The sequence below is a fragment of the Marmota marmota genome, unplaced genomic scaffold (genome assembly GCF_001458135.2).
Source record: "Marmota marmota marmota unplaced genomic scaffold, marMar, whole genome shotgun sequence".
Classification (NCBI taxonomy): domain Eukaryota; kingdom Metazoa; phylum Chordata; class Mammalia; order Rodentia; family Sciuridae; genus Marmota; species Marmota marmota.
The window spans coordinates 14,487,263-14,500,505 of record NW_025999999.1 but is presented as its reverse complement, the minus strand read 5'-3'; positions in this window follow the sequence as shown (position 1 = coordinate 14,500,505).

Genomic DNA, 13,243 nt, shown 5'->3' with positions numbered 1-13,243 from the left:
ATTGAACTACATCCCCAACCCTTTTTTACATTTTATTTAGAGACAGGGTCTTGCTGAGTTGCTAGGGCCTTGCTAAATTGCTGAGTCTGGCTTTGAACTACTGATCCTCCTGCCTCAGCCTCCAGAGCCGCTGGGATTACAGGTGTACACTACTGCTCCCGGTTTCAGTAAACTTTTCTTAACCAGGAAAGACACACTTTTGTTAATAAATAGCAGCAGCAAAACAAGTGATGGCTATGGAAATGATTCCAAAGAAATGAAACCCAGAGTTTTCAGTAATTTTACTCACAAGCCTGATTCTTCATGCAAGTTTGTAGTCATACTTGATACTGAAGTGCTAAAACTCTAGCATTACTTGCAATAATGTATCAACTAAAAAAGCTAATAAAAATATTGATCTTAGGTAGCATTTACACAGAAAATAAAAAGAAATAAACCCAATTCAGGTGAAGTAGCACACCTGTAATTCTGGCAACTGGGGATGTAATGCAATAGTAGAGAGCCCCTGAGTTCAATCCCCAGTAACTAAAACACACACCCACACACCCATACACACACACACACACATACACACACACTTTAAAACCTAAAAAACACTTTGAAAGAAAGAATATTGAATTTAAAAAATTGGCTGGGCGTGGTGGCACATGCCTGTAATCCCAGCGGGGCTGGGGAGGTTGAAGCAGGATTGTGAGTTCAAAGCCAGCCTCAGCAAAAGCAAGATGCTAAGCAACTCAGTGAGACCCTGTCTCTAAATAAAATAGGGTTGGAGTGATCAAGTGCCCCTGAGTTCAATCCCCGGTATCCCCAAAAAATAAATAATAAAAAAATTGACAGAAATGTTCAATATTTCACATATAAACAGTAACTTGTATCTCATAAATTAACATTTTAGGTTGCTAAAATTTTGAAAAAGACACTAGTATCAGAGACCTTGGAAGTTATGAATACATCCAGGATAAAGAAGGTAGCTTCAGTATCATTTTTTTAATAGTTGGACAAATTTATTATCTTTAACTCACAAGTAGAGCTAGCAAAGCATTTTTCATTGCAAGTCATTGAATGCACACAGAGTGTTAACATGACACTTAATTTGGTATGTGATTTGAACATAGTGAATATGTGAAGAAGAATTTTCAGTTTCATTGATGACAAACACAAGCTGTGAGTTGTATAAAACTATGTAAATAATTGCATCATAAAGGAATGTGATTTGATCTTAAGTGTGATGTAGGAATATGCTCTAATGTGCAGCTTCGTTGACAGAAAAACATTCTAAAGTTATTACCCAGATTATGGAGCTAGAATGAAATGTAAACCAACACACTGCTTCTTTAATCAAGAAAGTTTTGCCAAAAAAAGTTAGCTGAACTAAACAGTATCCAGTTACATAGTAAAAAATAGTTGATTATGCAAAGTCAAATGCATTAAATTTGAGATTATTCTGTTTATTATGTGATAATATGGAAACCAATCATAAACATTTGTTGTTGCATGCTGAGTTCTGATCCTTACTACAGGGAAAAATTCTATCAGGAATGTTTTAACTATGAGAAAAACTCCTAGTGTTTCTTGAAAATAAAAACTCCCAACTTTATAAGGTCACAACCTTTTATAAATGTGGTTTTGATGATAGACATATTTGTGCGATATTTTTGGCATTTTAATGATCTTGTATTTCTAAGCAAGAAAGAATGCAATATGATCTCAATGGCAGATAAAATTGAATGGCAAAAATGAAAATGAGAACTTGGAAGAGCATTTTCTACAGTCTGTTATAATATGCCTTTTAACTTAGTAATTGTTATCAATGAAGTGGTGATGATCTTAATTATATCTGTAAAATGTTATGACCAAATCCCGTACAGATTTGATAGAACTTTTAAAATTTATTTACATCAAAAGAAGATCCATATTCCATGGTTTCATTGAAAGATAGCTTCATTTTTAAAAAAATATTTTATTTTTTGTTGTAGTTGGACACAGCACTTATTTTTTATTAATTTACTTTTATGTGGTGCTGAGGATGGAACCCAGGGCCTCACACATGCTAGGTGAGCACCCTACTACTGAGCCACAACCCCCCCAGCCCAAGATAACTTCATTTAACTATAATTATACAGGACAAATTGTTAGAATGGACAATTGACAGAGAATCAAAGATGAATTTTGAAAATAGATATTTGTTTGCTTTTGTTTTGGAAAAAAAAAGTGAAAGATGAAAATTTTTAACTCCCTGAAATTGGCTTAAATCTCTTCTTTCATCTCACAAAACTCTGAGGGGTTGGTTTTTCCCATCTCTTACTAAAAAAAAAAAAAAAACAGAAATTGAGCTGGGGATACAGTTCAGTTGTGGTTGCCTTACATGCACAAGGCCCTGGGTTCATTCCCTAGCATGTCCCCCCCCAACCAAAAAAGAAAAACATAGAACTTTTACTAACTCTTACAAACACTTATTAAAAAACATCAGAAATAGTTTTGATCACATTGTACCCTGCAAATAGCATTGTACAATGTGATCAAATTCTGCTGGGATTAGATAGGTAAACAATTAATCACATGAGTTTTCAACCGTTAAAACTCCTCAATACTGATATATGTGGCACTCAAAGTGGGGAAACACTATTTTACACATACTTTTTCATTTAGTTGTGATTGCAGAACAGCAAAAATTTATGAGTATAATAGCAAGTCTCTGTTCATTACATGCTATGCACATTCAATAAACATGTACAGATTTTACAAAAAAAATGCTTCATTTTACCTGAGGTTATGTTTATTCTTAATATATTTATTGAACTGTAATTTTATCTGTTGAATCTTACAGTAATAATTTTGTTTTTTGTGATGGTGCATGCCTGTAATTCCAGCGCTGGGGAGGCTGAGGCAGGAGGATCAAAAGTTCAAAGTCAGCCTCAGCCATTTAGCAATGCCCTAAGCAACTTAGCAAGACCCTGTCTCAAAATAAATATAAAGGGCCCGGGATGTGGCTCAGTGGTTAAGTGGCCCTGGGTTTAATCCCTGGTACCAAAAAAAAAAAAAAGTAGCTCAGTAGTAGGGTGCTTGCCTGGCATGTGTGAGGCCTTGGGCTCAATCCCAAGTTAAAAAATAAAGTTATTTCTTTTATCTTGTATGCCTTTGTGTTTTAATGTAACTTATTAGTAATTAATTTTGATCATACAAATGGATTAGTTTGCAATTGATTAAATTTTTTTTGAAAACTGGTTCTTTACCAGTCTGAGAAGTACTGTTTAATACATCAACTGGATACATTGGATTGAATGGTTGACTTTGTATTGATAATAATTTTGGATTGTATGAAGTTCAATGAGTTAACAACAAAAAATAATTAAAATAAATAAAAAGATGAGGGGGTACATTTTCAACATCTGCTGGACAGGAGAACCAGTTGTTCTGAGTATCACTTCATTTTTTCCACTAGAGGGCAGTCGATAAGAACTTATAATTGTGGAATGTATCATGAAGCTTAACTAGCTTTTAAACCGAGATGGAAGTGTGCAGTAAGAAATAAAAAATAGACCAAGACCAGTTACCCAGTGAACATTCATTGAACATCAATGCCATTGTATGCTATGTTAAGATTCAATAAAGTGTTCAAAACTCAATGACTGTGTATTTGTAGCTAAAATCCAAGATGGTGGCTAAAAAATACATTAAACACATGTTAAATAAACAGTTTGGCATAATGAAAAAAGTCTTGAAGACTGGTTGCACAATAATGTGAATGTACTCAATACTATCAAATTGTACATTTTAAAGTGGTTGAATAACAATGAATCTGGTTAGTGTGTATAATTATAATGCACCAATTTAAAAAAAAAAAAAAAGGAAGAACATTGGGATCCCAAAACAAAAAAAATATTAAGATGGTAAGTTTTATGTCTACTTTATAATTTTAAAGAGAAAAAAATGAGGGACAATTTGAGGTCAGAAGCCTGGAGTGGGCAAGTTCTCTACATTGGCAGCTCCAGTTCACAGAGATGGGGAAGAAAGGTCACAAGTCAATATATCACAGGGGTCTTTGAGCCTTTGCTGTGGGGATACATGCACACATACACATACACATACACTTCTATTCTGTTTGCCCCTGAAAATCTCAGCTTGTTGCTCTACTCCTGTTTTCCCTGCAAAACACAGGGAAATTTTGCCCTTTCAATTCCTGGTCATTCATTTAACATTTGCTGAGCATCTCCTCCATTCTAAGCACTTTACAAGTTGCCAGGGTACAGATGTGAAGGAGACAGACAGCTTTGCCCTCAAGGTGTCTAAAGAACTTAAATCTTTCTGGTTAAGGCCTTGAAAGTCCTGGGAACTATTTTTATTTCAAGTCAGCATCTCCTTCAATCATTGATGAGTAGGCCATAGGGATTTGTCGTCTCTTAAGTGTCCTCTTGAAACGGTAGGAAGACAAGAAGGAAAAAGGGAGAGTAACCAAACCACAGAGAGATTCAGTTGCCTTGACAACGATCAGAGAAAATGGTCAAGACTTCACAGGGCTAGGGCTGGACTCTGAGCCTTGGCCAAGCATCCATTCAATGTCACCTTTGACTTTCATAGAACTTCACTCAAGTGAGTCTGAAATCCAAAGGAAGAGGGGCCCACACATTGAGGAACTCATCCCACGTCTACCCCGGCCTTGTTCCCGTTCTGCAGGAACACAGGATGTCCACACTCCAAAGCTGTCGGAGACTGCTGGAGGTCATGCGGGGTCATGGGCAAGAGTTTGGCTTAAGAATCCAATAAATGTCTGTTAAAACTCAGGCTGGGGGCTGAGGATAGTGGTAGTGGGCTTGCCTGGCATGCATGGGGCTCTGGGTTCTATTCTCAGCACCACATAAAAATAAAATAAAGATGTTGTGTCCACCGAAAACTAAAAAAAAAAAAAAAACTCAGGCTGGTCCTCAGAGTAGCTGTGTGACCTTGTACAATATAAGTATGTCTGACTCTTGGTTTCCCCATTTTTAAAGTGGAAATAACAATACTAGAACTAACTAGTGGGTGCTATGAAGATGGAGGTGCATAGTGATTGTAATGTTCTTCTCACTGCCTGCAGGCAATAAGCGCACAATTAACACTGGTTTGAAGACAAACTGAGGAGGAGCTCAGTGATCACTTCACCCAACTCCTTAATCCTATAGGTGAGAGAACAGGCACAGCAGCCTAGGAAGAATGGAAAGATAATAAATTGCGGATTAGACCTAATTTTGAATCCTAGCTCTTTCCTATGGATTTTGGAAATTCTACTTAACCTGTGATGTGTAAAAATAAGATTGTTCTGAGAGCTAAAAGAGATGATTGTGTTAAACCCCTGACACCAGAACCTGGAGAATAGTAGTTGTCCAGGAAAATGCTCCTTTGCTGCTGCTTTGTTTGGTTGTTCAAGGTCAAACTGGTTCTAACCTTAAAAATGCAGCCCTTAGGCACTTCCTGCTGCCTTTCTTGATGCAGCTTGGGAATCAAGCAGATCTCAGTTCACATCTAGTTCCTGACCTTGGGCAAGTTACTTCTTTCTGCTGCAGTTAACTAGTCTGTAAAATGAGGATAATAACAGTAACTATCTCCGGGAGTTAGCATGAGGATCATCCTCTTTTGAAGTGCACCATGAATGTTTATTATGTCCCCCAACTATGGCTCTGATCAAGTAGATATTAGCAATTCATTCTTTCATTCATTCATGTGTTTGTTTAATGGTGTGCTAGGCTGTTATCAGAGCTGGGATTCACAGAATTAGACAAGGTTTCTGCTCTCTAGGTCTAGAAGGAACTTAAGCTGTGGCCACATGACTGTGGATCAAGGGTTGAGGAGAGGCTGGGTAGCCAGCAGTTTGTGGCTTAGCAGTACAGCGCTCGTCTTGCACGTGTGAGACCCTGGGTTCGATCTTCAGCACCACATAAAAATAAACAAATAAAATAAAGGTATTGCATTCAACTACAACTAAAATACATACATACATACCTAAGCTTTTTTTAAGGAAAAAAAAAAAAGAATGCAGACTCGAGCCAGACCACCCAAATTTGACCTCAGCCCTGTGATCTTATGCAAGATACTTAATGTCCCTGTGTCTCTATACAATAATAATTACCACAGGACTTTGTTCATGGGGCTGCTGTGAAAGTTCACGACGTGAAAGGACTTAAAACAAGCCTTAGGATATAGTAAGTACTCTGTGCAGATTTATTCAATTAATAAAAATAAATGTTCAAGTGATAGAGGGTAGAATTCAGAGGAGAGAATGACATACAGACAACCTGAAAAATTTGGTGCTGTTCCTATACCTCAGCCTGCTGGATTTCACTCAAAACATTTCCACCAGCCACAGCTGCACAGGACTGTGGAGAGCTCTGTTGAAGACTCACCAAGTGCAAATAAAGAAACTCAGGCCAGAGATAGAAAGTGGCTTGCCAGGTGAGGAGTGCAGAGTAATAACTCCCAAATATGTCTATTCCTATTCACTGGAATCTGCAAATATATGACTTTACATGGCACAAGAGAGTTTGCTGATGTCACAGGAATTTTGAGAAGGGAAATTATCCCAGATTCCCTGAGATAGGCTCAATATAATCACAAAGGTCCTTGAGAGGGACAGAAGTTGCCAGGAGAGTTGAAGAAATAGAGAGGCATCTCTTGCCAGAGGTTGGAATGATGTGAGCCAATGAGCCCAGGAATGTGTGTGTGACCAGGGCCTCTGTTCTCCCCACATCCCCTTTCCCGATGGGTACCCTTCCTTTGATCTGAGCCCACATTTCCTGCTATTTGTCCCAGGAACCAAATTTGCTACTTTCAGCTGTGATAAAATACCCTCCTCCCCACCCTGCCTTCAGAAACAAAGTTGGAGAGGCTCGCCCTCAGAAACGGAAGCCAGGGTTGTAAACAGAAAATGAGTGGTACCAGCTATCTCTGGAAATCTTCTCCGGAAAGAATTTACCCTTGGCAAGATTTGTGAACAAGGCTGATGAGATTTGGGAAATGTAGCCAATAGTAGGTAAGCAGTAATCTAATTAAAGATCACAGGTCCTCTGTGAGACAAGACCTGCTGGCTGGCATGGAAAATTGGCAGGAGACTACTATCCAGAGATGTCCCCAGAACCAGACTGGACAGAAGAGGCTGGTTTGGGTCTGGAATGTCCCCCAAAAGGTGTTGAAGGCGTGGTCCCCAGTGCAGTAATGATCAGAGGTGGGGCTTTGGGGAAGTGATTGGATCATGAGAACTCTGACCCCTTAGTGAGATGTTCACAGCTGAATAGGCTATTGGGAGGTGGTGGGAACTGCAGGAAATGGGGCCTTGTTGAAGAGAGTGGGTTCTCTCTCTTTCAGTGCTTCCCACTTGTCTTAAAGTGAACAGTTTTTTTCCACAACACACTCCCTGTCATGATGTTATGCCTCACCATGGGCACAGAACCAACAGCCAAGTGACTGTGCACTAAAACCTCTGAAATTGTGAGTCAAAATAAATCTTTCCTCCCCTAAGTTGAGTTTTCTTGGATACTTCGTCACAGCAAAGAAAAGCTCTCTGACACAAAGCCTTATGAGGCCCAGAGACCAAATCTACCTTGGTATCCATAGGGGATTGGTTCCAGGGCCCCTGTGGAATCAAAATTCATGGACGATCAAATCCCTTATATAAAATGACACATTAGTTGCATGTAGTCTACAAACATCCTTTCATGCACTTAAAATCCTCACTAGATCACTTGTAATATCTAACAGATCATAAATGTTAGGGAGTTGTTATACTATTTGGTTTGGGAAATATGACAAGAAAAAGTCTGTACACGTTCAGTTCAGTCACAGATTTTTTAAAAACGTTTTTCAATTTGTGGTTGGGTTGAATACCTGGATGCAGAACCATCCAATAGAGGGATGACTATATTTGGACAGAAATCTCAAAAGGAAAGTGATCAAGCTACTGCTGCTGAAGAGGGGGGGAAAATGACAAAACACAAGGTTGGTGTTATGGTTTGGAATGTGATATTCCCCAAAAGCTCATGTGTGAGACAATGCAAGGAGGCTTAGAGGTGAAATAATTAGGTTACAAGAGCCTTAACCCAATCAGTGAATTAATCGCCTGATAGGGATTAACTGGGTGGTAAGTGAAGGCAGGCAGGTGTGGTATGGCTGGAGGGAGTGGGTCCTTGGGGCCGTGCTTTGGGTATATATTTTGTATCTGGTAAGTGAAGTCTCTGTCTGCTTTCTGATCATGTCCTGAGCTGCTTTCCTCTGCCGTACTCCTCCACCCTGATGTTCTGCCTCACCTCAGGCCCCAAGGAATGGGGCCAGCCTTCTATGGACCAATATCTCTGAAACCATATTCCCCAAAATAAACTTTTCCTGTTCTAATTGTTCTTGTCAGGTCTTTTAGTCACAGCAGCAAAAAGAGCTGACTAAAACGGTTGGCCTATAGTCAGAATAATGTACACTGCCGGAGTGGGAACATAAACTGGTGGGAAGTGTTTGAAAGGCTGTTGGTATGGACCAACAGTCTCCATCAGGATCTTTATTGTAGGGGTGTGATAAAAGATGCTCAGCTGCTAAGATGTTCATTTGAGTACTGCTTATGCTAGTGAAACTGCTCAATAATATTGAATCAGTTAAATAAAACATACGGCCGTATCATGGGTCACTAAGCCAGTCATTTTTTTCCCTCAAAAATTAGCCTGTGGAAGATTTATAGATTTGAGGTGATATTAATACATACTCGTAAATAAATATATTATGTTCAGCATGGGAACAGGATTGCTTTTTTTTGTTTGTTTTAATAAAAAATTAAAAAGCCTGGAAAGAAAAAATGCTACTAATAGTTACCTCTGGCTGATGGAATTGTGGGAGGTTTAGATGTCATCCAAAAGTCTTTTCAAATATTTGCTTTTTCTTTGTTTTAGTACTGGGGATCAAGTCCAACTCTACTTTACCACTGAGCTATATCCCTAGCCCCAGCCCCCTTTTATTTTGAGACAGCATCTCACTAAATTTCCCAGGCTGGTCTTGAGTTTGTGATTCCACTGCCTTATCCTCTAGAGTTACTGGGATTGTAGGCATGCCCCCATTGCACCCAGCTTATTTTCCACTGAAAAAAAATTTTTTTTTAGATGTAGATGGGCACAATGCCTTTATTTGTTTGTTTATTTATTTATTTATGTGGTGTTGAGAATTGAACCCAGTTCCTCACACGTGCTAGGCATGCACTCTACCACTGAGCCACAACCCCAGCCCTTATTTTCCTTGCTTGATAATTCATGATGTATTATTTACCTTTGCAAAAGAAAATTATCTATCAAAATATTTTAAAAAAGAGAGAGACCAGCGCTGCAGCAGCAGTAATTTTCCTGCTGCTGAACTCAAGGAATTGCCTTAGAAACTAACACATTCACTTCCTATTCCATTATTCCCATTCTTGTTGGCTAATTAGAACAAATTGGTCCCTGGGGATACGATTAGGGCTGGGGAGCTGGTGGCTTAACACAGTACCAGACCCAGGGGCCATACTGGTAGGCACTGGCTACCCTGGCTGATTTCCTGCTGGCTGCCTTCACTCCAGCTCCCAGCCAGGCACTGGAAATAAGCTTCTGTAAATACCATAACTGGATAATCCCCAGCATGTGAGAACCAAGGACACTGAGATGAATATTAGTTTCCATTGCTCAGGTTGACTGGACGGAGTGACGTGTAGCTGGACTCAGGACCTATGCCACTCCCAGCAGTGCTTAGCATGGACAAGACACTTGATCAATGTGGCAACAGGAAATCAGTCAGCTAACTCCCATGCCTGTGCAAAAAGCTGGAAGAAATGGCTTCTGTTGTGCCCAAAGGTACCCTTTGTTTATTCATGCAAATTTGCCAGAATGTGTGAGTATGTATGTAAATGTAAATAATAGATTACATAGACACTTATAAAGCATATATACATATGTGTGTGTGTGCGTGCGGGCTCACATGTGTGTGTACATGTGCACTGTGCCCTGTTATCTGAAATGACTGAAAGGAAAACTGGAAAGAAGGAACAACTATTGACAATCTGCAGGTCAGCCCTCTGTTCTTTCGACATGCACTCATCCAGATATACAACTTACTGAATGCATACTGTGAGTCACGCCTTGCACTGGATGCCAGAAAGAATGAATTTTGAGACAGCATCTCACTAACAGAAAGAATGAACAGATAAACCAGAAATTTTAAAAAGAAAATTATCATACAAAAAATTGTTTTTCTTTTGGCATGTAGTTCTAATGCATTTTTGACATGTATAGATTCATATAATAGCACCACCATCAGGTTCAAGAACTAAGGATTTTAATTTCCAATTAACTGTTAAAGAAATTGAGGCCCAGAGATACTGAGCAATGCCCCAAAGTCAAACAGACCATGTTGACGCAGATGACAGAGAGAATTGAGTTTTGCTGCAGAGTCAGTGAGAGAAGCTGAGGAAAGGTCCATTATTGGTCACTTAAAGTGGAATTTCCCTCTTCCTCTTGGAGGGCACACTTCTGAGCACCAGGGAAGTCTACTCTGCAGACTTTGAGAAAGGCTTCTGGGAATTTAGAATTTAGCTGGGTCCACAAGTTTACCTTCTCTGTTTAATTGCCCAATGTCAAGGTACATGGCTCATCTGGAATAGTTGATTTTTTAAAAAATTTTATTTATTTATTTATTTTTTGGTTGTAGATGGACATAATACCTTATTTTATTTGTTTATTTTTATGTGGTGCCAGGGATTAAACTCAGTGCCTCACACATGCTAGAGCAAGCGCTCTACCACTGAGCCACAGCCCTGGCCCTGGAAGAGTTGATTTTAACCAAGAAGTATTTTGATTAATTTTCTTTAAAAACATATATGCGGGGGGGTGGGGGGGGGCTGGGGTTGTGGCTCAGTTGTAGAGTGCTCCAAGCATGCATGAGGCACTAGGTTCGATCCTCAGCAACACATAAATATAAAATAAAGGTAGTGTGTCCACCTAAAACTAAAAAGTAAATATTTAAGAAAAAAAAAAAGAAAACATACGCAATCTTTTGCCAGCAGCTCTTGGTCATTTTCAGGATTGTTGATTCAGGTATTCAAAATGAAATAGAGTGGTTTTCTGACCCTTCTCTTGGAAAAAGCCTTCATACCTGTCCTTATCACAAATCTACTTTTAACAGTAAGAATTTGGATGAGTTCCATACCAGAAAACAGACATTTCAGAGTTGTGAAAATCATTTGTAAATTCAAATTTGAGAAAAACATCCCAAGCCCTTTCTAAGGACCATCACATACTCACATCATCCAGTTCTCTATCACATCACTTATCACCTGTTGGGCTGGCTGGAAGCACTTAGGACACTCTTTAACCCTAGGTTTTTATTGTAGTGTATATCACTAATACATACTCATGATCCATGAAATGAAAGTCTCCTTCCCACTCCCATAACCTCATTCCCTCGCCCTTTTCCAGAGATGAACACCATGACCATCTTCCTGTGTGTCCAACTGAGGGCCAGCACCAGGAATATAAGGATCAATAAGTTGAGAAATCCAAGGAGCTTATAATACAGAAGAGGGGAATTGTCAAAACAGATTGAACACAGAGTGCTCTAATTGGTGGCCCAAATGCCCTATAGTCTTAACCCAGGTGGTCCATTACTGGTGCCATACTATGGTGGAGTTGGTCCAAGGCCTCCAGGACAGGGCTAAACTTGCCTTTCTGGTGCAAAAGGAAATTCTTCTCCTCAAAGTTCCCAACAGGTGACTCAGTGGTATAGCACCTGCCTGGCATGTAGGAGGCCCTGGGTTTAATGCCCAGCACTGTGGGGGTAGTTCTCAGCAGGACCCCAAAGACCCACAAACTTGGAGCCAATCTTATGAATGCATTCCTTCCAAAGCCCTTGGAATTCCCACTCTAGCCTCATTAGATTGAAAGGGATTTTAGAGGGTATTTATTCCTTCTCCAGACTCCACACATCCTGTTCCTATGGTAAGAATTTCTGTCTCAGTTGGGAACACACCAATGACTAGGCACGTCTTTCCTGGGGCAGCCCACTCAGTGGTTTACACAATATAAATGCTTAGAAAGATCTTCCTGATGTTAAATGACATTGATGGACTAGTGATGTCCACCCTCTGCTCCTACTGCTGGCGTATTCAACAGACTTTCCAAATGGCACTTATAACATTAACAAAATGCAAGACCAGAAAACAGGAAAAAAGGACATTGATGATTAGTACCAGTTTAAAAAAATTTTTTTTCAGGGAAAATCAGAATGTTGCTGTACTTCCTTATACTTGTTTTCAGGATTTTAATAATTTTATTTTATATCTATAGGGTGGCAGTGAGGCAAGAGATACCATAACCTTTAGCATTTGAAGATTCCTAAAGATCTTTTAAATTTTTTTTTTTTAGTTGTAGATGGACATAATACTTTTACTTTATTTATTTTTATGTGGTGCTGAGGATTGAACTCAGTGTCTCACATGTGCCAGGCGAGCGCTCTACCACGGAACCACAAAGCAAAAAAACCAAGATTCCTAAAGATCTTATTCAAGCGCTGATCATCCTAGGTTCTGGCTCTCTGCATCTTGCCAGGGGAAGTCTCCACCCCAAACAGCCCCTTGACGACTTGATGATTCCCTTTCCTCTCAAGCTCAATGTTTGTCAGCCTCCAGGATGGCCTTTCTGAGCAAATGGAAGAGATTTGGGGTTTCCCCCAAAGACACACAGTCCCCTTGTATTTGTCTTTCTACTCAAGCATCCTGACCCATGTGCTAAGATAAGAAATCCAATGAGTAGAGGCCCATGAGGAGCCCACAGGGTCAATGACTCCTCCTAACTACATGGCTGAGGCTTGAACAGTTGCCCATCCCCATCATCCTTACATCACCAGTCTAGAGGGACAGAGATGGTCCTTTTGCCTTCTTACAGCCCTGGGACAACCAAGGTCTCCCACCAGGCTCTCTGAAGCAGGGCTGTGGAAAGATACCAAAGTTAGGACTGGAGCCTTTTGGCCTATAGCAGAAGGATAGAGGAAGGGCTGACTAAGCTCCTGAGCCATCCAGGGGTCATAATCATTGTGGTATTTATTACTAAACAACATGGCACAAGTAAAGGCTTTGGAGAACAGGGGACCCTAAATGAAACAGGAAGTGGTCACTGTGATTCAACCTCAGAGCTTTTCCTTGAGTGTCATCTGTCAAGAGTGACACAGCCTGTAGGGAAAGTCACTGTGCTGAGGTAGGGGTGGGGGTGGGTGGTGG